This window comes from Protopterus annectens, chromosome 15.part0 (assembly GCF_019279795.1).
Source record: "Protopterus annectens isolate FY-2018-M chromosome 15.part0, PAN1.0, whole genome shotgun sequence".
Classification (NCBI taxonomy): domain Eukaryota; kingdom Metazoa; phylum Chordata; order Ceratodontiformes; family Protopteridae; genus Protopterus; species Protopterus annectens.
Window position 1 is genome coordinate 382,645,005 of NC_056749.1, and position 27,421 is coordinate 382,672,425.

At 39.2% G+C, this 27,421-nt stretch overlaps 1 protein-coding gene and 1 non-coding gene across 2 annotated transcripts in view; one reads left to right on the top strand and one right to left on the bottom strand.

Annotated features, from left to right (window-relative positions):
• Positions 1–27,421, bottom strand: part of LOC122789698 (glycine receptor subunit alpha-4-like) — a 2,027,820-nt gene that overhangs the window by 1,124,791 nt on the left and 875,608 nt on the right. The window lies entirely within an intron of this gene.
• Positions 8,243–8,316, top strand: TRNAI-AAU. The gene has a single exon. It is a non-coding gene; the product is annotated as a tRNA-Ile (tRNA).

Below are 27,421 nucleotides of genomic sequence, written 5' to 3' on the forward strand. Positions count from 1 at the left end.
TGGCCATCAAGCAGCTTAGGCTGTCATCCTCCTAGGGGTAGAATCAGCAATTGCAAAGTCATCCTCATTGAAACATTTGGGCCACAGCATAAACCACTGGTTGCCACAACCAGCTGCAAGCAGTGGTCAGATAAGGCTCTATAGGTCAATACAAACCAGACTGAAGACCTGAAACTTGACTGGAGAGAAAACACAGCAGTTCAAGAAATTACTTAAGGCTCTAACAACCTCAAAAAGAAGAGGAGGAAATAGGTGGAGTTGAAGAATGGCAGCACCTCAAAATAGCATGTGTGAAGACTACAGAACAGACATGCAACCAAATCATGTATGGAAATAAGGCACAGAAGGAAAACTAGCTGTGGGATGTAGAAGACTAGAAAGCCATCAAAAGAAAGGAGGAGTGCAGAAAAAAGTGGGAGATAGAAAAGATGGATCAGACTAGGGCGGAATACTGGTTAGCTAACAAAGACGCTAAAAAAGGCATTGCAATAGCAAAGAACAAGGCATCGAAGCCACTCTACCAGCTTCTGGAAAGCGACTCCATAGATGGCATAAAGAAACTACATCAGGTTCAAGGCAAAAACAGAAAGGTAAGGAAAACAGTCGGACACCCTTCATAAGGGATGCCAGCAACAACCTGCTCACCATTCCACAGGCATGAAAGGCAGGTGGAAGGAGTACTTCCAGCAGCTTCTAAATGAAGAAAATCCTACAGAAGCTATACTGCCCCAGACATAGCCTATGATGAGAGAAGATGAGGAGCATGGGCTCCTCATCTAGAAGAAGTAAGAACAGCAGTATAGAAAAAGGAGTCAGGGAAAGCAGCAGGCTCAGATCAAGTTACAGCAGACATGATGAAGATGTTGGGTGAGGTGGAACAGAAATGGCCCCTGTGGGTATTCATAGTAGTGTGGAGAGAAAAAGGCATATCCCAGATGAACAGAGAATAAGCATTCTAGTGCCAGTTTTCAAGAGCAAAGGAGACATTCAGAATTGTAGGCAGTACAGAGGTATCAAAATCCTGTCACATTGCATGAAAGCTCTGCAGAGGGTGACTGATAAATAAATATGCAGAGTAGTAGAAAGTAATATGGGAGATGAGCAATTCAGATTCAGATTAGGATTCAATGCAGCTAACCCAATGTTTTCAGTGAGACAGATAGTTGAGAAGAAGCTAGAGTTGTGGAAATTGTAGAACTGGGCATTCCCAGACTTGGAGAAAGCATATGATAAAGTCCCAAGAAAGCTGATTTAGGCAGTTCTACAGTAGTTTGAAGTCCCAGAAACCTCAGAAGAATTACTACAGGCTATTTACAATGACATAATAACTCAAATATGAACATTGTTCAGCCTCAAAGAGGCATTCACAGAGACCATGGATGTACCTCAGGGTTCAGCTCCGAGTCCACTGCTGTTCATACTGATGATGGACTATATTAGAAAGCAGGTTAGAGAGGACAGATCAACAAAGTTGCTGTAGTCAGATGATCTGGCATTACAGGCATATTCTAAGCAAGAACTTGAGCAAAGGATAGGGAAGTCAAATGCAAAACTCAAGGTACATAGGATGAAAGGGATTCCAGATAAAACAATTGCTGTTGTTGTGTCTTTCAGCTTTTCCCAGTTAGGGGTCGCCACAGCGGAACTCCGGTCTGCTAATGATTGGCAGTAGATTTTTATGTGCTGAGTTGCTGGCCCTGATACACAACCTTCAACAAAGGTACACCCATTCACACATGTCTCCATACAGAAGACGCTCTAGCTGAGAATCGAACAGGACAACGTCTTACTCTGAGGCGACAACGCTACAGCAGCACCACCACTGCAGTCTCATTGTAATGGAAACAAATGGGGAAATCAGATGTTGAGAACTGAGAAAGAAGAGAAAATAGTGGAGCAGATTTACAGGTTCAAATTATCTGGGAGGGGTGAATAATGAGAAGGAAAGTCTGAATGAGGAGGTCAAAGTTAGAATCAAAACAGCTGCAACCAACTTGCACAAAGTGTCAGGTATAGTGTTTGACAGAAGAATGCCAAAGAAGCTGAAAAGTCAGGTGTACAAAACAGTGGTGCAACCAGTACTACTGTATGCTACAGAAACCTGGTAGTAAAGGCAGAGCTTTTGAAGAAACTAGAGGTTCATAGGTTGGTACTAGGCTATCAGCCCTAGGGCCTATACAAGCCAAGCCATAACAATTCCCTGGCTATTTCTTCCCACACTATTTACTTCTCTGGACCCCTGTCTAGCAGGGTGACAGACATGATCCCTGGGGTGAATTTCCTTTCTCCCATCCAATCATCAAGGTTCCTTTTGAAGAGGGCCAAAGAGGTGTTCTGCTTGACATGTATGGGCAGTCTATTCCAGAGTCTGGGGAGTCTCTGGGTCAAGAACCTATCCCTCCAGCATGTTTTGTTTATTGTGATGACAAGGTTTAGATTCCTGGAGTGTGTGGCTCTGAGGGATTAGGATTTCTTTAAGTGTAGAATGTCCAACACCTCTGGGTTTGACATAGCCTTGTATGTTAAGCATAGATCGCCTCAGAGTAGATGACATGCAACAGAGTATAGCTGGAGTTTTTTAAGGTGGTCAGCATAGGGCATCTGCTTTAGGCCTGTGATTCTTTTAGTGAGGTATTTCTGCAGACTTTCCAGTTGTTACAGATGTCTTGAGAAGTACATACCAAATGCGGCATTGTATTCTATAATGGGTCTAATGAGGGATGAGTACAGTGAGACAATGACCTCCTTTTTTCTGGATGAAAAGCCCTTAGTGATGAGGTGTGCCACATAGAAAGATTTCTTGACTGTTGTGGTGATGTGGTTATTGAAGGTGAGACCACTGTCCACCTGTGTCCCTAAGTCTCTTATAGCACTTTCAGTGTTTAGTGTACTGCCACCTATGTGGTAATTCATGTGTACATGTTTTTTCCCAAAGGGGATAACTACACATTTCTTGGCATTGAGCTTGAGCCCATGGCTCTGGCACCAAGCATTTGTTTCTGTAAGGCTCTTTTGTAGAGTATCGACATCATTTGGGGATTCAATAATGGCTCCCAGTTTGCAGTCATCTGTGAACTTTGTTAGCCAGAGTCCCTTAGTGTTGCCCTGTACTTCAGAAAAGTAGATGCCAAACAAGAGAGGTCCAAGGACTGAACCCTGAGGTACTCAACTTGTCACTTGTCTGGAGCTGGATTTGGAGTCAGCTACTTTTACAGTGTGGGTTCTGCCAGTAAGCCAGTTGGCAACCCATCGAGTGACGTAGGGATTAATGCCCAGTTTAGTAAGTTTATTTATGATTCCAGAGTGGGGGATGGTGTCAAAGGCCTTGGCGACGTCCAGATAGGCTGTGTGGACTGCCTTACCCTCGTCCACGGCTCTGGAGACTGATTCGAAGAAGTCAATCAGGTTCAAGAGACAAGATTGGCCCTTCACGAACACAAACTGGGTGGGGTCCAGTGTTTTAAGGTTGCCAATGTCTTTGTTTATAAGTTCCATGGCCTTGCAGATCAGGCTCGTCAAACTGATGGGGCGGTAAATCCTGGGATACAAGGTGGATCCCCCCATGTGGAGTGGGATAACTGTAGCTGTGCGGCACTCATTGGGCATGAAGCCTGAGGTGAGGTTATGATTAAACATGACACTTAGGTGAGGTGCCTGTTCATTTTGTAGTTCATGTAGTACACAGTCTGGAATGTCGTCTGGTCCCATGGATGCTGTATTCTTAGCTTTGGAGAGTGTATTTTTTACCTGTGTGGCCATTATTACCATAATTTGGCAATCTTCCGGTATTGAGATGGGCCATTTAGGGGGTGAGAGGGAGGTGAAGTTGGCACTGAATCGATCTGCCAGGATATTGTCAATATCCTTGGGATCGGTATATTTAATGCCATTCTGTTGTAGCTCAGAGCAGATTTGAGCATTGCCATTTAGATTCTTGACATAGTTATAGAATGCCTTGTGGTTGTCTTTGGAATCTTTGTCTCTGGAATATTTGGCAATTTTATTTTCGTAACTAGCTTTGGAGGATTTTATGAGGGATCTCAGCTTCTTACTGAGGCAGGTAAGGGAGTTTTTTCCATCCTGGAATTTTCCTCTTTTCTGCAACAGTTTCTTCCTTTTGTTGTAAAGTTTGTTTATGGCAGGGGACCACCAGATTGACCCTTTTTTTGGAGGACAGCATCTTGGTTCTATCTGGGATGGCACGATTCATGCATGAGTGGATGTGCTTGTACAGTGCCTTAGTGTAGGACTCAGCAGTCGAACTTTCAGTTCCCGTCTGCATGGGTGTCATGAAGTTTGTAACTTCTGACTTGAGTAGCATGAAGTTGGCTTTGCAGAAGTTTTTTATGGAGGTTTCCTTACTGGGTGGTGGGGGTGGGATGTGGATGTTAAGGGTGATTAGCTTATGGTCTGATCTGATCAACAAGGGGTTGACCATAGGTGTGGAGTATCGATTTCCCATGTTGGTAATGACCAGGTCTAGGATATTAGAGCCCCTGGTGGAACTATAGAGTAGTTGATCCAGGGCATTGGAATTTATGAATTCCAAGAACCGTTGGGCAAAGGTGTTGGTACACGAGTAGTTTACCCAGTTAATGGCAGGATAGTTGAAATCACTCAGTATTAGGGTGTTTGGTTGTATATTAATATTTTCCAGTATGTTTAGAAAGATGTAATGAGAATCTTGGGGCATGGTGGGGGATCTGTAGCAAGCTACAATTTGGATTGCAGTCTTACCTAGTGTTAGTTGCACCTGGAGAATTTCAAACGCATTGTGTTGGGCAACTAACCTGGTGGTGTGAATATCCTTGGTGAATATGGACACTCCTCCATCTTTAGTGTTTCGATCCTGGTTTGGTGGCCGAAAAGTGTGGTAAGAGTTGTAGCCTGGTATTGCAGGGGTGCTCTACGGAGTCTTGAACCAGGTCTCAGTTACTGCACAGATATCGATGTTCTCCATTTTTAGGAGTGCCTTGAGAGAGTGCATTTTGAGGTTTAGACTTCTAGCATTGAGTAGCATTACCTTCAGATTTTGCATGCTTGTACCTGTTACAGTGGTGGTTTTGTCCTTTGAACTTTGCCTAAAAAAGGCACTATAGGGTTGGCAAGAGCCTTTGCCAGTAACCTGAATCCCAGGGGCGACAGGTGCAGACCATCTCTGGCAAAGCATCGTGGTCTGTCAATCATGTCGTCCCAGGCAGACAGATACTGGATCCCCTTTGAATGACACCAGAAGCTTAGCCAATTGTTGAAGTCAATCATTTTGTCCTTATATTGTGGTGTCACTCTGTGTGAAGGCAGGATGCTACTCAGGGCTAGAGACATACCTGCCTGGACCACATGATCCGAGAGCTCTTCCATGTCTCTCTTCATGTAGTCCAAGGAAGTATGTCTCAAGTCATTCACTCCAACATGGACAATGACAGAGTCATATTTGTACTTGTTGTGGAGTGACTTGAGTGCATGAGTTATGTGGCGGATCCTGGCACCCGACAGGCAGCTCACTGTAATTTTCTCCTTGTTCAGCCTGGTGAGTGGGACATCAGTGTGCCTGACTATAGTCACCTATGACTAAAGTGTTAGGTACGTTGTCTTGCCTTAGGGGCTGTTGCTGGGTGGCACACTGGTGTTGTCAGCTATGTGACACTTTGTTTGTGATTGGTGTTTGTTTGCGTTTCAGCTTCGGAGGTCCTTGTTGCTTGGGCAGGTTACAATTAAGGGCCTCCGCATATGTGGATTTAGTGTTGCTATGTGTGGGTGTTGGTGGTGTGAGTTTAGAAGGGCTATGTATTGCTTGAGGTGTAGTGCTGGTGTTAACCTTCTCCTCTTGACTGTCTAGCACAATCTTGGGTGTATAGAGATTTGCTTCCAGTTTGGCTATGTAAGTGTATCTCTGACAGGTTTTAGTATTGGGTGGTAGGAGGAAAGGGTTGTCTGTGTACGAGGCAATTGTTGCATTGCCCCAGTATGCCCAGATTCACCAGGTGGACAGGAGACATCAAAGGAAGCTGATCCTTGGACATGCCTGGTTTGGTGCTTTTTTTTGAAAAGTACAAAAGCTGTTTTCTCTTACTTTAGCAAGGTACTTTGCAATTATAGGCTGTTTAGTGCCTATGATTAATTTATCCTTATTATTAAGGAGAGTTGAGTGCTTGTATCAGTTTAAGGCTTCCTAGTGCTTTCCAGCAGGTATTAGAGCAAGTGCTAGTCACAGGGATACTTAAAGGTAAGATGAAAAAAAATGGTTTATCCTAAACACTGCAGTGTGCACTAGAGAAGTTAGATGTGAAAGTAGGTAACTTAAGTTTTACCTGTCTAAAAAGTTAAGTTTTAGTGGAGAGTCACTATTTTTAAAACAGCAAGATAGATTGAAAGGGGGTGGTCACTTTTGTATTCCGGTACTATGGCATACAGTAGAATGGCCAATAAATTTAAATAGTTGAAGGGGAGTGATTTCACAAAATGATGATTTTGTGATTATTCACACAAGCCAGTGAAAGCAGAGAGGAAATGAGATATATGGTCAAATTAACATAATAGGCAGGCAACTAGAAAGACAGTGGTGTTTAAGAACAAGACAGTGACAGGGTGGGGAAAAATTTCTGCCTGACTCACAAGACACAGAGCTGTGGGGTCTTTTAAAGTTTTAATATGAAGTTAAAAGCAGAACACAAGCAAAACACAAGGTAAAGAAAACAAATCACAGTACTCAGAATATAAAAAGGCAATAAACTAATACAAAATACAACAAATAAAAAGCAAACCAACCTTTCCCTCACAGCAAAGTGTAGCAGAGTCTGGGTGAGCCTTTCCAATAAAAGTTCCAAAAAAGGTGACGGAGATGGAGTACCTAAGACAGGTGGTAGGATGCACACTGTAGAACAGACAAAAAATGAGGACATGAGAGCTGAAGCCAAAGTAGCTTCAATATAGAAAAGGTCAAAGAGAACAGATTATGGTGGTTTGGGCACAATGTACAGAAAAGCAGAAGATAATCTGGTGAAGAAGATTTGGGACAGATGGAAGGAAGACAAGAGAAAGCAAGGGCATCAGCAAAGAGGTGGACGGACTAAGTGAGAGCAGACCTGCGACAGTCGTGCAAGAATTTGAAGAAGATAGTAAAGTTGCACTGAAAGGACAGAGATGGTGACAGTTGATGTGACACCCTGACCCCATGTAGAAAATGGGGAAAAAGTGGTTGTTGATGATGCTGAGGGTTAGTCATGGGTATGGCCTTGTGCAGTGTTTCTCGAATGACTACTATGCACACTTCCAGGTTTTAGCTTTTAGACAGAATGAGACTATAATGTTTACGAGTGCTTGGGCTGACCAGTAATTAACATCTACTAACAGATAGTCTATCTGAACTAGTCTGTTACTGCTCACATTTCTGTATTTTTGTTTGCAAAATGTTTTGTATTTCACCCAGGCTGAGACAGAGATTGATCAATATAAATCAGTGTACTATCTCAGTAAACATAAAAAATAAATAAATAAATAAATAACATGAAATATCATCAGGATCCATGGATATAGTTCTTTTAGTTTTGGAGAGGGGCTCATATAAACTCATCCAGGAAGTGTTTCAGAGGGGTATCAGAAGGATGAATGGAGAGAACAGTAGGTGAGGTTTCAGAATCTGAGAAGTATGCTCCATTATTAATACATTTGGTGCAGAGCTGGGTATTACTTCTTCACTTCTAATGTAAGTGAAGATGATCTTGTAGGTACCTATATAATTAGTGGTGCCTCTGAGTCAATAGCTAGCTTATTACTACCCCATTGCACATTTATATATTTTGCTAATTAATTTGAGATTCCATTTGTATTGGGGGAAGTGGATATTACTTATAAAATCACTAAGAGCTTTCTTTTTTGCTTTTAAGTTTGATATGAGAATTTCACCATGCGGATTTACTTCAAAATTTACTGTAATGGTTATGTCAGATGGAAATGACCTATTCAGTATAACTATCCATAATGGAGTAGAAGTCTGAGGTGTACAACATACTATTAGGTGCTTGGTTGTTAGGAATATTGTGTCATTTATATTTATCAAAACTGCTGTTAAGTAGTAGAAAGATAGTTTTGTAGAAATCCTGTAACATGGTCAAATTGCTGTTGGATTTCTAGAATCATTTTAACGGTGAGCAGGTGAGCATTACTGCAAAGTGCTCAGATTTAACACAACAGGTAATGACATTAGGGGCAGTAGAAGTCAGGGAGCAGTACTAAGAAATGTGGCCGGTTAGCTCAGTTGGTTAGAGTGTTGTGCTAATAATGCCAAGGTCGTGGGTTTGATCCCCATACGGGCCAGCTACCCTTTTGTTGGGAGGGTGGCCTAATGGTTAAGGTGTTTGCCTTACAAACACAAGGTGCAGGGTTTGAGTCTCACAAGGGATAATTGGCTAGGCTTAAAATGGCTTGCAAGGGCAGTTAGCTTAGTACTAACCTATGAACCTATAAGGCCTCGATCAAGAAGGTAAACATCCATGTTTGGGAGGGATACAGTTTGACTGAGAGAGCTGGCATTAGCTAAATCAATAAATGACTGGCTACATTTGTTTATAATCATATGGGTGTGCCAATTAGTGAATGTAGAGCTAAAGTCTCCCATATTAAACATATTTGTTTTAAGACAAAGCTTTTAGGTTAATAGCAGGTTACTAGGCTAATGGCATTAGGGCCTTTACAAGCCTAGCCATGTAATACCTTTATTCCCTAGTCGACCATAGTTAGATGGTCATTGTTAGCAAAGCAGATCAGTGATTAGCACCAACTGCCCCTGTCCATGACAGACATAGGTGCCACCCACAGGGTGAATTTATGGTCTCCCCATCCAACTGTCAAAGTTGCACTTAAATAGGATCATTGAACAGGTCTGTTTCTCATGAAGTGTGAGTCTATTCCAGAGGTGCAGCAATTTCTGGGAGACATATCTTTCTTTCCAACATGTTTTGTTTATGTCATAGGCTAGATGGAGACCCCTGGAGTGATGGACTCTTGTCCCATTTGATTTTCTGACATGCAACAGTTGCATTAGGGCAGGGTCAGAAATCACTCTGTAGGCCAGGCACAGGTCACCTCTCTGCAGCCTGCAGGATACAGAGTACAGAGACAGGACCTCCAATCTTTTCATGTATGTCACGTTTTGGGGGCCCTGAATTTTCTTGGCTAGATACCCATGTGGTCTCTCCAGTTGCTGCAGGTGTCTGGTATGGTACATGCAAAAGGATCCATTGTACTCAATTAGTGGTCTGATGAGGGTCAAGTATAGAGAAGTAATAGTATCCTCCATCTTGGATGCAATGCCCTTACTTATGAAATGCACAATGTAGAAGGCTTTCCTTACCACTGTGGAAACATGGCTATTGATTGCTATAAACCTGTGTTCCCAAGTCTTTCACCACTGTATTTGAGCTTAGGGGGATGCTATCTATAATGCAATTTACTGGAGCTACTACTTTGCCAAAGTGGATAATGATGCACTTTTTTGCATTTAGTTTTAGTCCATGGCTCTTGCACCAACCATTAATTTGTGTTAGACCCTTTTGTAATATGTTAACATCATTGGGGAACTCAATAATTGTGCCTAGTTTGCAGTCATTTGCAAGCTTGGTAAGCCACAGGCCATCTACTTTCAAATAGACAGTTGAGAAGTAGATTCCAAATAGTAGAGGGCCCAGCACAGATCACTGTGATACACCACTAGTAACTGTTCTACTGGTGGAGGTAGAATCTCCAACTTTGACAGTATGCATTCTGTCGGTGAGTCCGTTTGCTACCCATCTACTGACATATGGGTCAATCCCCAGCTGGGGGAGTTTCTCAATGATAACTGAGTGGGTGATTTTGTTGACAGTCTTGGCTAAGTCAAGATAGGTTTTATGTACTGCTTTGCCCTCATCCAGGGCTTTAGTGACATTCTTGAAGTCCACCAGGTGTAATAAGCAAGACTTGCCCTTAACAAAGCCAAACTGGGTAAGGTCAAGAGTTTGGAGGTCGCCTTTGTCCTTGGTGATAAGGTTCATTATGATTCTTTCCGTGGCCTTGCAGATAAGGCTGATTAGCCTTGTGAAACTATAGTTCCTGTGTAATGGGATTACTGTTGTTGTTCTCCACTCTACTGGAACAAAGCCAGTGCTCAGGAAGTGGTTTGAAAAGATTGCCAAGTGATTCTACTAGGTCTTGTTTTAGATTGTTTTGTTTTAGATTGTTTAGTAAGCAGCCTGGGATGTTATCTCGTCCCATGGAGGCCGTGTTTTTGGGCTTGCAGAGGGTGGATATGATCTGCAGTTTGGAGGTACTAGATAGTGGACTGGGTGACAGGGATGCTTTCAGCTATATCTGGTGAGGACAAGGAGGGGTGAAATTGGCACCAAATCTGTTTGCCAGCAGGTTGCAATTTCTCCTGGCTCAGTTTGAGTGGTACCATCCACAATTACTTCAGCACATAGCTGGGCATTCCATTTAATATTTCAGATAGCTAAAGAATGCCTTATGATTGTTTTTAGTTAGAGATGCTAACTTAGCCTTGTAATTAGCTTTACAGGGCATTACAAGATACCTGATTGTTCAAGCTGTGGAAGGTATTCTTCTGCTGAGTAAGTTCCTTTTTGTTCTTGGATAACAGTTTCTTCCTTTTGTTACATAACCTATTTATACTTGCAGTCCACCAGGGTGGCCTGTTTCTTTGGTAGGACCTAGTTTTGATCCTGACAGGTACAGCCAAGTCTATACAGTTACCAAAATGTCTATACAGGGCATTTGTGTACTCCTCTGCATAGGATTCATTATTGGCTGTTAGCAGGGGGTTTGAAACGTTTTATACCCTCGCTTAGTAGGCTAAAGTTTGCTTTGGAGGAATGTTTCAGTTTTTATTTTGCTCCTGTGAGGGTGTCAGGTCTTATCTATGCTTCAAATGAGACCGATTTATGGTCTGACTTTACCAGGAAGGGCAACACATAGGGGGTAGCTCAGTGACCCCTCTCCCATGTTGGTGAATACCAGGTCCAGGTCATTCAAGCCCCTTTGTAGGGGTGCAGACTAGCTGTTCCAGAGTATTTGAATAAATAAAGTCCAGAAACCTCAGGGCGATCACATTTGTGCTCATGTATGTTATCCAGTCTATGGAAGAATAGTTGAAATCTCCCATGACCAAAGTGTTTGACTGTATAGGGAGTGATTCTAACTAGTCCATGTAGTTGGTGTGTTTCTCTTGGTTCATGGTGGAGGACCTGTAGCTAGCAATGATGTAGTAGGGTGTTTTACCTATATTTATTTGTACCTGGAGTAGCTCCAGAGAGCTGTACTGTTTAATCAGTCTCAAAATGTGTATTTGGATTTAAGGAAGATGGGCACACCTCCACCTTTGATTCTTTCATGCTTGTTTTGGGGGTCTGAATGTGTGGAAGGCATTGTACAGCCGGGGTGCTCTCTGTGGCCTTGAATCAAGTCTCCGTGACTGCACAGACATCAGCATATTCCAAGGTGAGGAGTGCTTCTAGGAAGTGCAGTTTTCTGTTTAGGCTACTAGCATTAAGCAGCACAACCTTGAGTTTGTCTCAAGTGGATTTCTTTACATCGGGATTTTTGTTGTTTTGACACTGCCTATAAAAGGACTATGGAGAGGCAAACATCTTTACGAGTAAACAAGTGCATTGAAAAGACAGGTGAAGACCATCTCTGGCAAAACAGCATGGTTTGTCAACCATGTCTTCCCAGGCTGACAGATACTGGATCCCCCTGAGTTGACACCAGAAGCAAAGCCAATTGTTGAAGTTAATCATTTTTTGTCTGTATTGTGGCATCATCCTAGATGAAGGTAAAATGCTACTTAGTGCAAGGGAAATACCAGCCTGTGACATATAATCAGAGTTCATTCATGTCTCTCTCTTCATAAGGTCTAGAGAGGCACTCCTCAATTCATTCACTCCAACATGTACTATGGCAGAGTCATAATGGTAATTGTTGTTGAGTGACATGAGTGTGTGTGTGTGATTTAACAGATCCTGGCATCTGGCAGGCAGCTAACAATGACTTTCTCCTTGTCCAGCCTAGTGAAAGGGATATCTCTGTGTCTCACTATGGAATTGCATATGACCAAGGACATTACATTGTGGGGTGTTTTGCCTTAGGGACCTATTTGTTGAGACACTCGTATATTTGTTGCTATTTGTAGTTGGATGTGTTTGTGTTCCAGTATGTGTGATTTGTTTGCACTTGGGACGTCTCTGGTCCTTTGGTAGGCTCTTAATGAGTACCTCCACATATGTGGGTCTATGGGACTTGACCTTGTCTTGTGTGAGAGGAGAGGTGTGTGTGTGCTGACAACCTGTTTGATGTCATGTTTATTATTATGTGAGAGGATTGATTCCAGTTTCATGGTATAGTTATATCTCTCACATACTGTAGTTGTTTGCTTTAGTTGCAAGTGGTTGTCAATATACATAAGGCAATTACCACATTATCACAGGATGCCCATTTCAATCAGGCTGGCTGGTGAAATGTTGGGAAACTGGCTTTCCATTGTTGCAGGTTAAACCATAAGTACTGGTTGGGAAGTGGCCAAGTTGGAGCAGCTTTTACTCTAGGACTAACTCAACTAACTAACAAGGGGGCTTATTCTGTTGAGAACTAGGGATAAAGGAGTGTGATGACACTGCTCGGTGCTCAGCGGAGTTGTCCACAGTGTGCACATGAGTTGCTTGCAGCAGGGAAGCTTGGGAGGGTTCAAATGAGCAACATCTAGAAAAAAATTAATTTCTAGGCATTTGCATCTATACAGGGCATCACTAACCCCCTGTTGCACAATGCACAGCTACATGCAAATGCAAGGCTTATATACAGGTTAAATTAAACAGTTTTAAACTAGTTTGCCAATAGAAATCACGCAATAATCCTTCCTCCAGTAATCCCCAGCTCAGACAGGCTATATACACACACTCTTCTGCCACAAGGTTGCAGGGGGCCCTTCTTAATGTAAGATGTCTGGATTTGAGTTCAAGTATATCAAAAGCAGGCTAAATTCAGCAAGTCTGTATCTAGTCTATGCTATCTAAGCAATATTACTATTGCTAAACAAGTGTAGATAATGAAGCAAGCACAGACAGAAAAAAAACTGTCAAAAAGGCACAAATTAATGCAGTAAAACAGTTACATGCAGTTGAAAAAAGTGCAGATAAAGCTCAAAATAAATGTAATTTCTTCTTGTTAGCTTTGGATGGCTTGGATAAAAGCAGAAATACTCTAGACCTCTAGCAAAGGACACCAAATGCAGAGCAGCTCCAGTTAACCGAGACAAAACCCGCACAAACATCAGGCTCATAAGCAGGCAAAATTAAACAATTTTAAACTAGTTTGCCAATCGGAAATCACACAACGATTCTTCTTCCAGCAACCCCCAGCTCAAACAAGGTTATAGCCACACTCTTATGACATAGGGTGCAGGGGGGCCCATCCTAATGTAAAATGTCTGGATTTGAATTCAAGTGTATCAAAGGCAGGCTCGATTCAGCAAGTATGGATCTAGTCTATCCTATATAAGCAATATTACTGTACAAAACAAGTGCAGACAATAAACCAGCAATGACAGGAAAAAATACAGTTAAAAAAACACAAATTAATGGAGTAAAACAGATAAATGCAGTTGTAAAAGTGCAGATAAAGCTAAACTTAATTGCTTGTTCTTAGCTTTGGATAGCTTGGATTCAAGCAAAGACTTTATAGACCTCTGGCAAAGAATGCCAAATGCAGAAAGCTCCAGTTAATTGACTTGGATAATATGAGTGCTCAAAGAGGGATGTATACAAGGACCTGAGTTTCACTGCTGTAGTTTGTGACTTTGGGATTCACAAAGACATCAGGCAGTTCCAGGTTGAAATTATGCAAGATTTGTTTTGACTTATTAAGGTTCATAATAAATAGGGATAAACCCCACACATCCCCATATATATAAATGTAGAGTAGGCAGCATACCCATGCAAAACAAAAGTGTTATCATGTTTCTGGGCCCAAATTTCAATAACTACCCATTCACTGTTCTAGGACCAAATTTCAGTAACTACTCAAACATACATGACTTCAAGTGTGCCTCACAAACCAGGAAAAGATGAATAACTTAAAAACAAAAACCACACCACTGCAAGGACCAACAGGACTATAGGAGAAACAATGGCTAAAAACCAAAGCACAATAGCGTACAATAAAAACACCAATAATTTCTCCTCTGGTAGCTAAAGTTCTGAAGAAGATGCTCGAACCATAATTAACATGGATACAGTAAAAAACAGTGAGAAACTGAATAGTTTGAACATTTCTGAAAAGACAGTAAAATCCTTATTGGACTTTAATTATAATCCATTTGAAGATGAAAATCAAGGTGTTTCTAAATGTATCAAATATGAGTTTTGCGAACATCTACAAATCTTAAAAAAAAAGTCTTAAAAATATAGGGTTTTGTTGTTGGAAAATAAATATCTGGAAGACTGTATTACTTTAAAAATAGTCCCTAAAGGTTTAAGACTATATAAATGTCCTAACAGTGTAACTTTAGAAGATTTGTTTCATGAAGAACTTGTTCTGTTTTTTTAATGATTGTGGTTTGCAATTGTTAAAACTGTTACAGAGACACAATAACACAGTTATGTGTAGTTTATAAACAGAGATTGTTTCATTAGATAAATTGGTGGTTGATGCTATTACCCAAAAACCTTGTTTGCAAGAAGAATATGAACATGTTGTTCAAAATGATAAGAAATATGAGAAATCCATCATGATAAGGAGGAACAAAAAGCTTCAACATGACAAATTAACATATGCTAAGAGGACTGCATATACTTGTTAGAGTGTGCTCAACAATATACTAAGGTTGAAAGTAACTTTGCTACAAATATGCAACATAAATAAGGTATAAGATAATGCTTGCTTAAATGTAGAAATAGAGTTTAGTAATATGTGATCAGCATCCATACTAAATTACCATGGCTTGCAAAATAAGGAATGTGCTGAATGGACATTTTTCCCTTACAGACTTAAAAACAGGATGTATGCAAGAGCAAAAATGCAAAATCTGCTTTTAAAGAACAAAGACATGTTTTTCTGCATATAAAAATAACACACTATGTTTCCTTAAACAACAGGACATGTTTCTGCATAATGGACACAATGTTTCCTTAAACAACAGGACATGTTTATGACACTGTTACAATCTGTTTCCTTGGCAAAAGAACAGATGATCTTATACAAAAGACAAAAAACAGGATGTTCACACTGTCAGAAAAGCTGGCCTCTTATAAATTCAACAAAAATGTGACAAGACATTGTTAAACAAGGAAGCTTAAAAATAATATTATCAAGTCAGCATTTGCGTCAGCATCTGCAGCAATTAGTACTGTTTCTACAGGATGAGCAATTCTCCAAAATAGAATACCAAGATGAAATGTGTATGTATGTGCATGACTAAAATTGTATATAAATATCTGTATGAATCCAGTTATGTTAGGGGTATTTGTAGAGACACATTTGTCTCACGGTAAATGTTATATCTCTCACATCATCTGTACTATATGAGAAGTAAAGTGGAACAGTGCTTTAAGCTGCAACGTTAGTCCGTTTGGTTTATTATAAAAAGTTATTTGTTACTGCTCTAAGTTGATGCTGCAAAGTATATTCTCTCAGCAGTGTATATTCTGCTAGCTTCTGTATGCAACAGACTGTGAATACAAATATAACCAGACTTTGATTTTAGCAGAATCCAGCCAGCAAGACTGAGTGTCTTAACAAGACTTCAAATCCATCACAGTAAGCAGCTCCATATAATTTTTCAATGGCAAGCTAGTCTGCATTCGAACACAGAAGGAGTGGTAAGCCCTGCAGAGAGTCACTTCAGTTAAATTGCAGTAACTAACATTTGTACGTATGTGTAGATCCTAAACAGAAGTATTCCAGTTTATGCAGCTTGCAGTAGTAAAGTTTTTTAGACGTCTACATCCGGAGTGAGACTGAAGTTCAAGTCGCAGTGCCATAACTTCTCTAAGAAAAGGTGGATATCTACTAGCACAGCAGTCCACTGCCTGTTGTGCTTTCCCAGCTTCTCGAGTGACTTTGAAAAATTTCCAGCCATCTGATCACCTGTTTTCTTGCTCACTGGTAAGACTTTTTTCTGCGTCACATTTTTTTAGTATGCTATCAGGCAGAATTCTAGCAAATGTAAGCCAAGTTTTCCTCTTAATGTAGCAGAACAACCAGATAAAATATGGAGTAAATTGCAATGTTGGTATACACAACACATTAGTAAGTGTAAAACCTTGTTAGGGCAAGTTGACATACATTATGTAAGTGGATTGCAACATTTGATTGGTATTTGCAACAAAAAAATGAAGTATATCATAGTAAATGTTTGTGTGATTCAAGAGAAACTGCATTTTGTGTAATATGCCATAAAAAAGTCTTGCATGATATTGCTAAAAAAATAGACTGTGCAGACAGATCTGTTCATGATAAAGAATTAATTAAGGGTACACTGTTTTCATTATATCCAGATGTAAGGCAGTTATGTCCTGTCAGTACATTGACCCCTGAATTACAACAGCAGTCCCCTGTAGAGCTTGTAACTCCCTTTAAAAATTATGTGCAAGCATGGAATGATGCCACGGCTACACATATAGATGAGGACAGAAACAAAGCTTATGATACATTGACAGAAGAATTTAATAAGTTTTTAAAAGAGAAACAAAGTGAATTTAAAACATTCAGAAATTACATCCAAGATCTCTGTCAAAAGTACATAGGAGCCCCACTGAGGAATCCAATAACAGGTATCACACATCCCTTAAACACTTACAGGTAGAAATGACAGACCTTAAACAGCATCTGAAGGAAAAGGAAGAAGAATTAGATGAATTAACAGAGACTAACCTCCAAAATACTATTTTGATATCCCAGCTTAAGGAAGAGTTAAAAAACACAAAACCAGTCCAAATTATAGAACAGGGACAGGGAACCACTACAGATTTATATACACAGTCTAGATTATTACAGAGTTTACCACAGTGGAATGATAAAAAAATGCATATTTTATAACATGCTTACATTTGAAGAATAAGTGGCATATACAGCAGGATCTGATATATGGACAGATGCATTATTTAGATGTTTCTGGATTTTCATTCCCAAATGTTTTAAAACTTTCATTCAGTTAAAACAAGATGATTATCAGTTAAATACTAAAGTAGGATGTATGACAGCCATTTTAATGGCATTTACACAAGGGCAGCCTCTCACAGCCAAATTATTAGATAATTTTAAAATTACTATCACAGATAAATTAATGGAACAAAGTGAACATTTTAGACTTGCATTTCAAATCATATATCAAAAAACAGACAGAGACATGGGAAAAAGAGACATACAAAAACAGTTAATACATTGCTTCTTAGAACAAGTCAAAGGGGTTCCAGGGGATATTAAATGTATCTATGAAGAAAATTCTGATACCCTCACTGATTTAGTACAAAAACTAATGAGGGGAAGGACTATGGCCAATGATGGGACATTATACTCACACCATATCTTTGCATTTGAAGATAATAGTGAGCCATTTCAAGTAATTGGTGAGGTAAAAAACAGGGGAAGGCAAAGGTGGTGTGACCAACCACCAGCAGAAAGAGCTGTGTCAGCACCACCAGCTCCTGTCTCTATGTCTGTAGTACCAGGATCAAGCACAGGTAATGAGCAAAAGGCACCAACATGCTTCTTTTGTAAAAAAATAGGACACGTTAAGCAGAATTGTGATCATTACAAAGCCTGATGCAAAAAGAAGGAAGAACAGGGGGTGTTTCCAAAAAGAGAGCAAACAAATTTACAAGAAAAGTCAGAAAAGCAGGATTATGTACAAAAACCTTACAATATTGGTAAAAACAGTTATAAGAGCCATCAATATACAGGAAAAGGGGAAGTATGCCCAGTAGATTTTCAAACAGTTTCACCTGTAAATCTGAAACATTTGACAGAACAGGCAGAAGGAATAGCTAGGCAACAGTTAAAAAAAGAGATTGAAAAACCTAAATATGTAGATCATTCAGACACAGAGGAAGATGACAAGCAAAAACATGGTGTGTGTCATATTGCATTTGATAATAAAGGAGAGGATGAGTGGATTTCCTTACAATAGGGATACGCCCCCCTACTCTGGTATCTTTCCTGACCACCTTTAAAAAGGATCGAGATGGACTACCACTGATTGATATTTGGGTAGAGGGATCACTGTGGAAAAATGTCTTAATAGACACAGGAGCAGCAGTATCTGTCACAAACAGACAGTTACCAGCAAATCCTATAAAAAAGGTTTGCATTTCAGCATTTAATGGCACAGGATGCTATGCAGTGAGTAGCCAAAATGAAGACATAAAGTTTAGTCAAGAGGGACAGATATGGAAGGGTGCATTTTTAATGCATCCATCTTGCACAAATACCATTATTGGTATGGACATTCTAGGGCCTTTAGGCATAGTAATTGATTTACCTAATGAAATTTTGTGGATGGGAGACAAACAACAAAGAGAGGAAGAGCAAAATACAGGTTGCTATGCAATCTCTCTACCTGACAAACCTGAAAAGCCTACAGGCTATGTAAATACAGACAGTGAGGATGTATGGAAGCATTTACAACAGCAATTCCCAAATCTGTGGTCCAAGGGTCCCAGTGATTGTGGGAAACTAGAAAGCCCAGTAGGGGTAGGAAGTGATCAGGACTATATACCACCTTTTCAAAAACAATATCCTATTCCTAGGGAAGCAGAAGAACATATGAAAAAATGTATTGCAGAATGGGGAAAAGAAGGGATTATAAAAAAGGGCAACAGTCCTACAAATTCACCAATCTGGCCAGTTAAGAAAAAAGATGGTAGTTATCGTCTTGTTATTGATTTACGGAAGGTTAATCAATATACTACTCCTAGAGCACATTTGATTCCAGGAGTTCCAGAGTTGGCTGCACATATTAAGCCATAAAGTAAGTGGTTTACAGTAATAGATTTAGCAAATGGCTTTTTTGCAGTACCACTCAGGAAAAAGATTGGCCAAGATTTGCCTTTACATTTAAAAACCAGCAATATGTCATGACAAGGTTACCACAAGGGTTTCAAAACAGTCCAGTTATTTTTCATCAGACAGTAGGATCCATTCTACAACATTTGGAAAAGGATGATTCAGTAATACATTACACTGACAATATTTTAATTCAGTCAGAAACAGTAGTGGAGCATGTACGGCTTCTTAAGAGAGTTTTTCATACTCTACAGCAAGCAGGGTTTAAGGTTAAAAGTGAAAAAATTCAGTTTATGACACAAAAAGTTAAGTTTCTAGGTACTATTATAAAACCAACAGGAAGGTCTCCTTGCCCTATACGTGTACAAGGCATTTTACAAATGGAAAAGCCACTGACTATAGCAGACTTACATAAATTCATGGGAATCATGAATTACAATAGGGAATTTACAGAGGATTATGCAGCCGTGGCTTCTCCACTATACAAAATGTTACAGGAACAAATGAACTCCACCTTTTTAGGGTGGGGATCTCATGAAGAGGAGGCATTTTCACAGATACAAATAAAACTAGCACAAGCTACAGAATTAATAGCACCCACACCAAGGTTACGATTTGTGTTACAAGCAGCAGCAGGAAAAAAAAACACTGTCTGTGGTACAACTACAGGAATGGCCACATGGTAGCGACAACAGAATGGAAAAAACATTACACCCAGTCACTTTCTTTAGCAGGAAGATGACTCCAGTGGAACTGGGCTACCATCCATGTATACAGCAGTTATTAGCCATTTACTGGGGTATTAAACAAACTGAATATTTGACCGTATTTTCCAGCATTATAGTACAAACACCACATCAAGCTGTAAAAGCTCTGATAGACAGTTTTGAAATGAATAAAATTACAGATGGTATTAGTCAGGCAGTCTTTGCAAAATGGATGGCACTTTTTGGAATCAAAACTGTTACTATACAGACAGGGGACAAATACTATTTGTCAAACCACATAGGATATAAAGGAAAACAGCATAACTATTTAGAAAAGATAATGTCACCTGAGGTGCAATTTTTAGCATCTGATTTTGATCACTTTAAGCCATCCATCTTTGTGGATGGAGCACGATATTGGGACCAAGACAGATACTGGACAGGATTTGCCATAGTTCCAGAGAATCCACAGCTGGGTTCTCCTGAACTACTCAAGTTACCAGGGTATATGTCAGCTCAAAGAGCTGAACTGCAGGCAGTACTGTATGTGCTAAAGTATTACAATCCTATTAACATTTTTTCAGATAGTGCTTACATAGTAAATTCTTTAATTCGTTTACCCAGAGTACCTTCTCATGGCACCTCTATGCTTAACACCGAGCGCGCCATGAGAAGATACTAAATGCAAGCTGTTACCCCCGAGTGCCTTCCACAAGCGTGATAAACTCCATTGCAGGTTTGTAGCTGAAAACACGCTGAAATCATAACTGAACTTGTAATTTGTCTTATTCAGTTATTATTCAGCATGTTTTTACATTACGTTTGCATTAAACTTTTATTAGAAAATCTTCTGAAGTTGTTGACTAAGCAAGTGGTGGCAGCTAGTCGGATTTCTGCAATCCAAGCCACCACTTGTGTCACACCTCCATCCCCAAAATTATGTTATTTTGTTTTGCTCTGACAGCACAGGCCTTTTACAAGTAGAAACATGCTTCTCATCACAAAGGTTACCACTACGCTGATAAATGCAGACTATAATTCCTCTACTGTAATCTGTGGCTTTATGCAGACTAGCTTATTTCTAAAGGTCAGTGCCCTTTCTTGCCCGATAAGCGCCGGTACCTCTGCTGTCCTTTGTCTTATTTTTTTTAAAGAATCTTACTTTTTTACATAGGATATTTCTTTGTTCAGCATGATTTCTCCCTGCAGTCAGGAAATATTTTGCAAAGCATTACTGTAGCACTGCAATGCAGTTAAAATGGCAGTGTTGTTCATCTGGCCACTAAGCTAACTCTGTATCATGATTACATAAATAGTAAATTCAGTGTTAAACAGAATTAATTTACTGCCCTGTATAAAATCAGTGTCTCACTGTTATTCTGCTTTTCTTTGACTGTTGCCAACGAATGAACTGTAATTATGCTACTGGTACAGAGTTTTTTTTTTCTTTATGTTAAAGTTGTATTCAACATTTTGGCGCTGTACTTACACTCGATAATATTATGCAGTTTCCTATTTCCTACCTGGTGGTAGTTCATTTTTTTTTTATTTATAATTAAGCTAACATGTCAAAAATATTGTCACAAGGAACATGGTGCTGTCACAGGCAAGTTCTCTGTTTGCCTTCTTGTCGAGTTTTACGGCAGCTCTCATATTTGGATGCTTTCTCGCTACTGGATTCAAGGGTAGGAGTGTCTTGAATATTAATGTTTCAAAAGTCATGCTGGCTGTAAGTAACAATGTGAGGTAGACTGTGAATGCTGGTAAGGTTTGCTATAATCAAGCTGACAGTTTAGCTTAAAATAATAACGGGATCATGTCTAGAAGCACGCATAAGGAGTAGACGTTGGATTCTTGTAGAATGCAAGTTTCTGTTGTCCTAAAATGGAATATTTCTAACGTTTATTTGACATGTGTTGGACTTATTATAAGTCTGTTGATTGGATGTAACGTGTGTGTGTTGTGATGTGCATTTCTATTTCTTTTGTAGTGTCCGCATCAGATTGCTTTACAACTGCTAAAGGGACCAATGGCTGTTGGATACGTTGCTCAAAGATTCCGTTATATGTAGCATTTATGTTAGCAGGGAAATTCTTTATCTTTTAGCTCAACTATCAAGGTCATATCAAAATAGTAATGTGAGCAAATGCCTCCAATCAGAGAGAGATTTTTAAATCTGTTCTTATGCATTTTTTTATTATGCGTTTTGCAGATGGTAGCATACCTGTCAACCGTCCCCGATTTTAATTCATTCTTTAACTCTGGCCCTCATAATCCCACCTAGAACTGGTGATTTGGAGAAAATAAACATCTTAATAAATAATTGGAGTAATGTCCTTTTTTATTTAAGAAATGTATGTTCATTCACATTCTGTTATGTCGATGTTGCGATTATACAAATTTTTAAGTGGTTATTTCACGATTTGCCCTGATGTTGAGATGTATTAGCTCATGGTCTATATAGAATTTGATCGGAAATGTGTGTGTGGCCATCTGGCAGATAGGTGAATCTGAAGCAAAAGTCACTTCGACCTAATTCTTCAAGTAGTATGTCTGTAGTTGCATACTTTGTTTGCTGAAAGTACTGGGCCATTAGAAACAGTTGCCAATAGACACTAATGTTCAGCATTCACAAAACCTAAAATAGTTGAACCAGTAACCAGCAACCCCATAATTTTTCGCTTGACATAAGGCATTTCTGATATTTTTGAAATTATAGTCTGCTGTCCGATTATGATTCAGTATTAAAGTGTGTGTGTGTGTGTGTGTGTGTGTGTGTGTGTGTGTGTGTGTGTGTGTAAGTAAATTCACCATTATTTGCATGGGCATTTATAATGACAGTGAAAGAGACACAGAGACAGTTAGTGACAGAAAAGGAGAGAGAAAATGTATACATGTGTGCACTGTGTATGTTGTGTATGTGCGCTGAGTGTGCATCACTGTGGGAGAATTTAATATTTTATTTTACAGATAACCTATTTTATTTACTAATTTTTTTCATTTGTTAACTCCTTAAGCTCCTTACAATTTCTCATACAAATGTAGATGTAGATACTCATACAATCTCAAGTATAATAAAAAAAGTAAATAAATTCACAAGCAGTGTAGTATATGATAGAAGTTAATGGTGTTACCATAGTGAATACAGTATGTGTCAAATATGTGTAAGTATAGATGAATTCAACACGTTCTCAGTTGAAAAATTATGAACCAAGTAGATTAGATGAAGGCAGTGAGTATGGAGAAGAAAAAGGACATGAGTGAAGCAAATTTTATTATGTTAGAATAATAGGGTGGTAGAAAGTGGATGTACACATTTATTTCATTTTATTTCTTTTATTCTATTTTACATTTGTTAACCAGGAAAGTCCAACTTGGAACGAAGTAAATTTTCAGCGGAGGCCTGAGGAGAAAGGCTCCAGATGCATGTCTTTGCAACGTGGGAGGAAACCGGAGCAAACCCACACAAACGCAGGGAGAGCATGCAGACTCCACACAGAAGGCACCCCAGCCAAGAGTTGAAATGGAGAATCTCTTGCTGTGAGGCGACAATGCTACCGGCTGCACCACTGTACCGTCCAAAAAATACATGGATTAGTAACACTCAAAAAACTAATTTTCATGTCATTGTGGTCTCAATAGTGAGACACATGGATGTCTCACTCACCAGGTTGGACAAGGAGAAAGTCATGGTCAGCTGCCTGTCCCGTGCCAGGATTCATCAGACCACTCATGCACTCTGATCTCTCAGCAACAAGTACCTTATGACTCTGTCATAGTAATTTGTTTATTTATCAATTATGAGAAATAATATATTAATCATATTTCTGTGAATATCTCAAGAAAGGAACATCCCACAGTAATGGTTAAGGTATCATTTTAAAGGTGCCATTCATATTAACAAATTAAATTCAAATTGTATGGGTCTGCATGGTACATTGACCAAGATATTGTGCTTTTCTTTTCCAAAAAGGTAAAAAATATGCACAATATCAGCCTTCCTTGCCAAATATTTAATAATGACTTTGATATGCACTATCAACATTTACACTGTTGGAAAGGTCAGTGTCTGCTGAACAACTTTCGCGTTTACATTTTTAGTCTAGCTCTTATAGTTAAAGAGTTATGAACATTTGTTTTCTGTATGGTATTACAAATGGATTTTCTGAAAATGAGCTCAGGCTGCACTGTTGTTCCTATGGTGGAATTAAGCAGGCAGCTTTTCCTGAGCTGCTCCGGAGTGAATGAGTTAAGACTGCATATGGAAACCTGGGTAAGACGAGGATTTGTGGATAGTGTAGGTAAACCATTACGGCATGCTGAAGTATTAAAAGACATATATAAAGTTATAACAATGTCAAAACAACAAGGACAGTATAGCATCTTAAAAGTAAAAGCACATCAAAAGCCAACCAGTGAAACTTACAGGTTAAATGTGTTAGCTGATACAAAACAAGCAGCACAAAATGAAAAAAAAAACTTCCAGAATATGAGTATGCCAGTGTAGACATTAGTGTCTTAAAAGAGTTAGATAAAGAGTCAATAGAAAAAGACCTTGTAAATATACAGAAACAACAGGGCTTAAAAGAAGAAACCGATCAATGCAGATTAGCAGGTATACCACCAAAGGAGTACTATGCATACACCACCTCCAAAGGTTTACAGTTGCCATATGTACCATTTCAGCTGGCATGCCAGTTGGTCAAGTTAAATCACCAAATACTGGGCCATATAGGAACTGATAACTTATGGGCAGTTGTAAAAGAAAAGTATTGGAACCCAAATTTAAAGAAGGTATGCAAACTGATTATAGAAGAATGTTTAATCTGTCTGCAGGTAAATGCTAAAAGCAAAAGGCCTCAGTTACATTGAGTACAACCAGTGGATGGGCCATGGTATGCAGTTCAAATAGATTATGTAGGTCCATTACCAACAACAAAGAGAGGTTACAGGTATCTACTAGTAGTAGTGGACATCTTTTCAAAATGGGTAGAAGCAATTCCTACCAAAACCATGACAGCAAAGGCAACAGCAGAAGCCTTATGGAAAAATATTTTCTGTCATTGGGGATGGCCACGGGTCATAGACTCAGACAATGGCCCACAGTTTGTTAGTGATCTCATTAAACAAATGTGTAATTTGGTAGGCATACAGCAAAGGTTTCATTTACCATACCATCCACAATCTAATGGCATTGTAGAATGTATGAATCAGACGTCAAAAGAACGCCTAAAAAAGGCATGCTTTGAAAAGGGCAATACATGGGTACACAGTTGGCCAGCAGAAATCAAGGCCACTAACACAAAAACATAAGTGGATGAAAAAGACTTTATTTAACAGACCGGTTTCGGCAATAAGCTGCCATCTTCAGTGTTGAATAAACGGACATAAAAACAGTTAGTATAACATGCTAATTTATATATACCCTCAACCAATGAAACTACTGGTATACTCTTGCCAGTCCTGAATAAAACATGAACTGGCAAATAGTAAAACTTGAATATGAGACCAAGACAAAAACATGGTAAAAAGAAACCATGATATTGTATATATCCCTGAATATCACTGTAATGACCAAATAATGCACCACATAACAGATACTAAAAGTATATAGTTATATGCAACTACACCATAAAAATGAATTCATTATGTTTAGCGAAATATGTTATTTATCAATGACTCCACACTGTACATATGTTCTGTGAATTTTATATGTTTACTAGTGTTGTGTAACATTTTTCTCGGATATCAGAACTACTGTGTTTTGAGGGATTTAGGTTGTATTTGATGTTTATAGCATTTGGGGCTCATTATTTTCGAATATAGGATTTATACAACACTGATATCAAGGACGATATATTTGGCAGTTGTGTATTTCTTGATATAATATACTAGATAAGTTCAAGACTGTGTTAGAAATTGTTTGATACATTTTTCTAAATACATTTCATGTTATAGTCTGGGGATTTATTCTTGCCACTGGACACCTACATTTTCATAGTTCCAAGCCTATTGACTAAAGGCCAAAGGAATTACTGATTAATACATACTATTATAATATTATTTGGATCCAACTGGACCTTGATATCTTGGTTTATTTCAGCCAGGATTAGTATTGGAGTTGTATTTATTCCTTGGTTTATATAAGGAGTATTTGTAATACCATTGGTATTGGGCCACAAAGGACAAATAGCAAATAGTTAATAGGGGTATTAACACCATATATCTGAAGAGGCATCTATTCCCTTACTATTTATGGTTGCATCAGTCATGGGTATTATTTAGGTATGTTTACCTGATAGTTCATACATGAGGCCATTGTGTGTAGTGTCTGCACAGATATATATCATCTTATTTCCTCATATATTTTATTCCTAGTTTGTTGACCACATTTTATGGTGGGGGATGTACATTGATTGCATTATATAACATTGCAGAATCCTTTCTCTGTGATTTCTATATGTTTTTTTGTAATTTATTTTTGCAAATGACCTATTTTCAATAATTTTAGAGTGGTTTTGGGATAGCCTGGCCGACATCCACATATTCTGAGTATATACATTTGATTATTTTCTGTGGGGGTCTTCTGGTTTGTCAGTTTCATTTATTTATTTCCACCTTACACTCACAGCATGGATCTTGAGAACATATTATCAGGATTATGTGCCGATCGGGAGGATATTGGGGTTTTTGGGATCAATACCTCACCAGGCAATAATCCAACTAGTTCTGATCAGCAGAAATCTTTTGACTGCGATCTGTCCTTTCATTCTCTTACTAAGGGTCTCAAGAATTTGAGATCAAATATATGGCATTTGAGGTTGTTTCGAGCCTACTCAAATAAAAATATTGCCCCTAGGGGCCTTAGAATTCGGTTACAACCGTTGGTCGGTAGACCAGATGATAGGCTCAATAATGATTGGAAGGAAGCCCTGCAGACTGGGTCCATGCTATTTGTGAATGTGTTATTGCAATATTATGAGAGAATGGTGGATGTTAACATCCAGGAGGTTAAAACATTATGCCTGGATTGTAAAAAATTTGAGTCCCTTCCCATTTTTCAGGATTGTCTTAAAAATTATCCAAAAAATTGATGAACCATGAAAGGATCACCAAGGAAAGGAAAATTAAAACATTCCATAGGGATTATTCAGACTATCAGAGGGGAAGACCCTTTGAGTCCAATCGGACAGTTAGATTTGTTGATGCCGGCCAGGGTTCCACACCTACTCGTCCGAAAAAAAGACCACGGTCCATTTTGAAAAACAGAGAAAGGTCTAACATTAGTACATCAGGGGAGGATTCCTCTCTCACAGACAATGACAGTATGGCAGATAGGGAATCACCACATAAAAAGAAATCTAACAGGACTATCCCTTTAGAAATGGCCCCAGGCGTCGAGGGGGACGCAAACACAAAAACAGACATCATATCCCACTCCCTGGAGGGATTGATTCAGAATTTTCTAACATAAGTAACAATGATTATCAGAATGTTTTAAATTTGTTGAATGTAACTTTATCTTCTGATCAAGAACTACTTTTGAATAAAGGACTTGGTTTTGTACCGGGGTTTTTTTCCAATGAGTATCATATTGTTACAGATGTCATGAGCTTTTGCCGTAACTTAAACCTGAAATTGTTTTTTGCAGATGATCAATCTCAAAG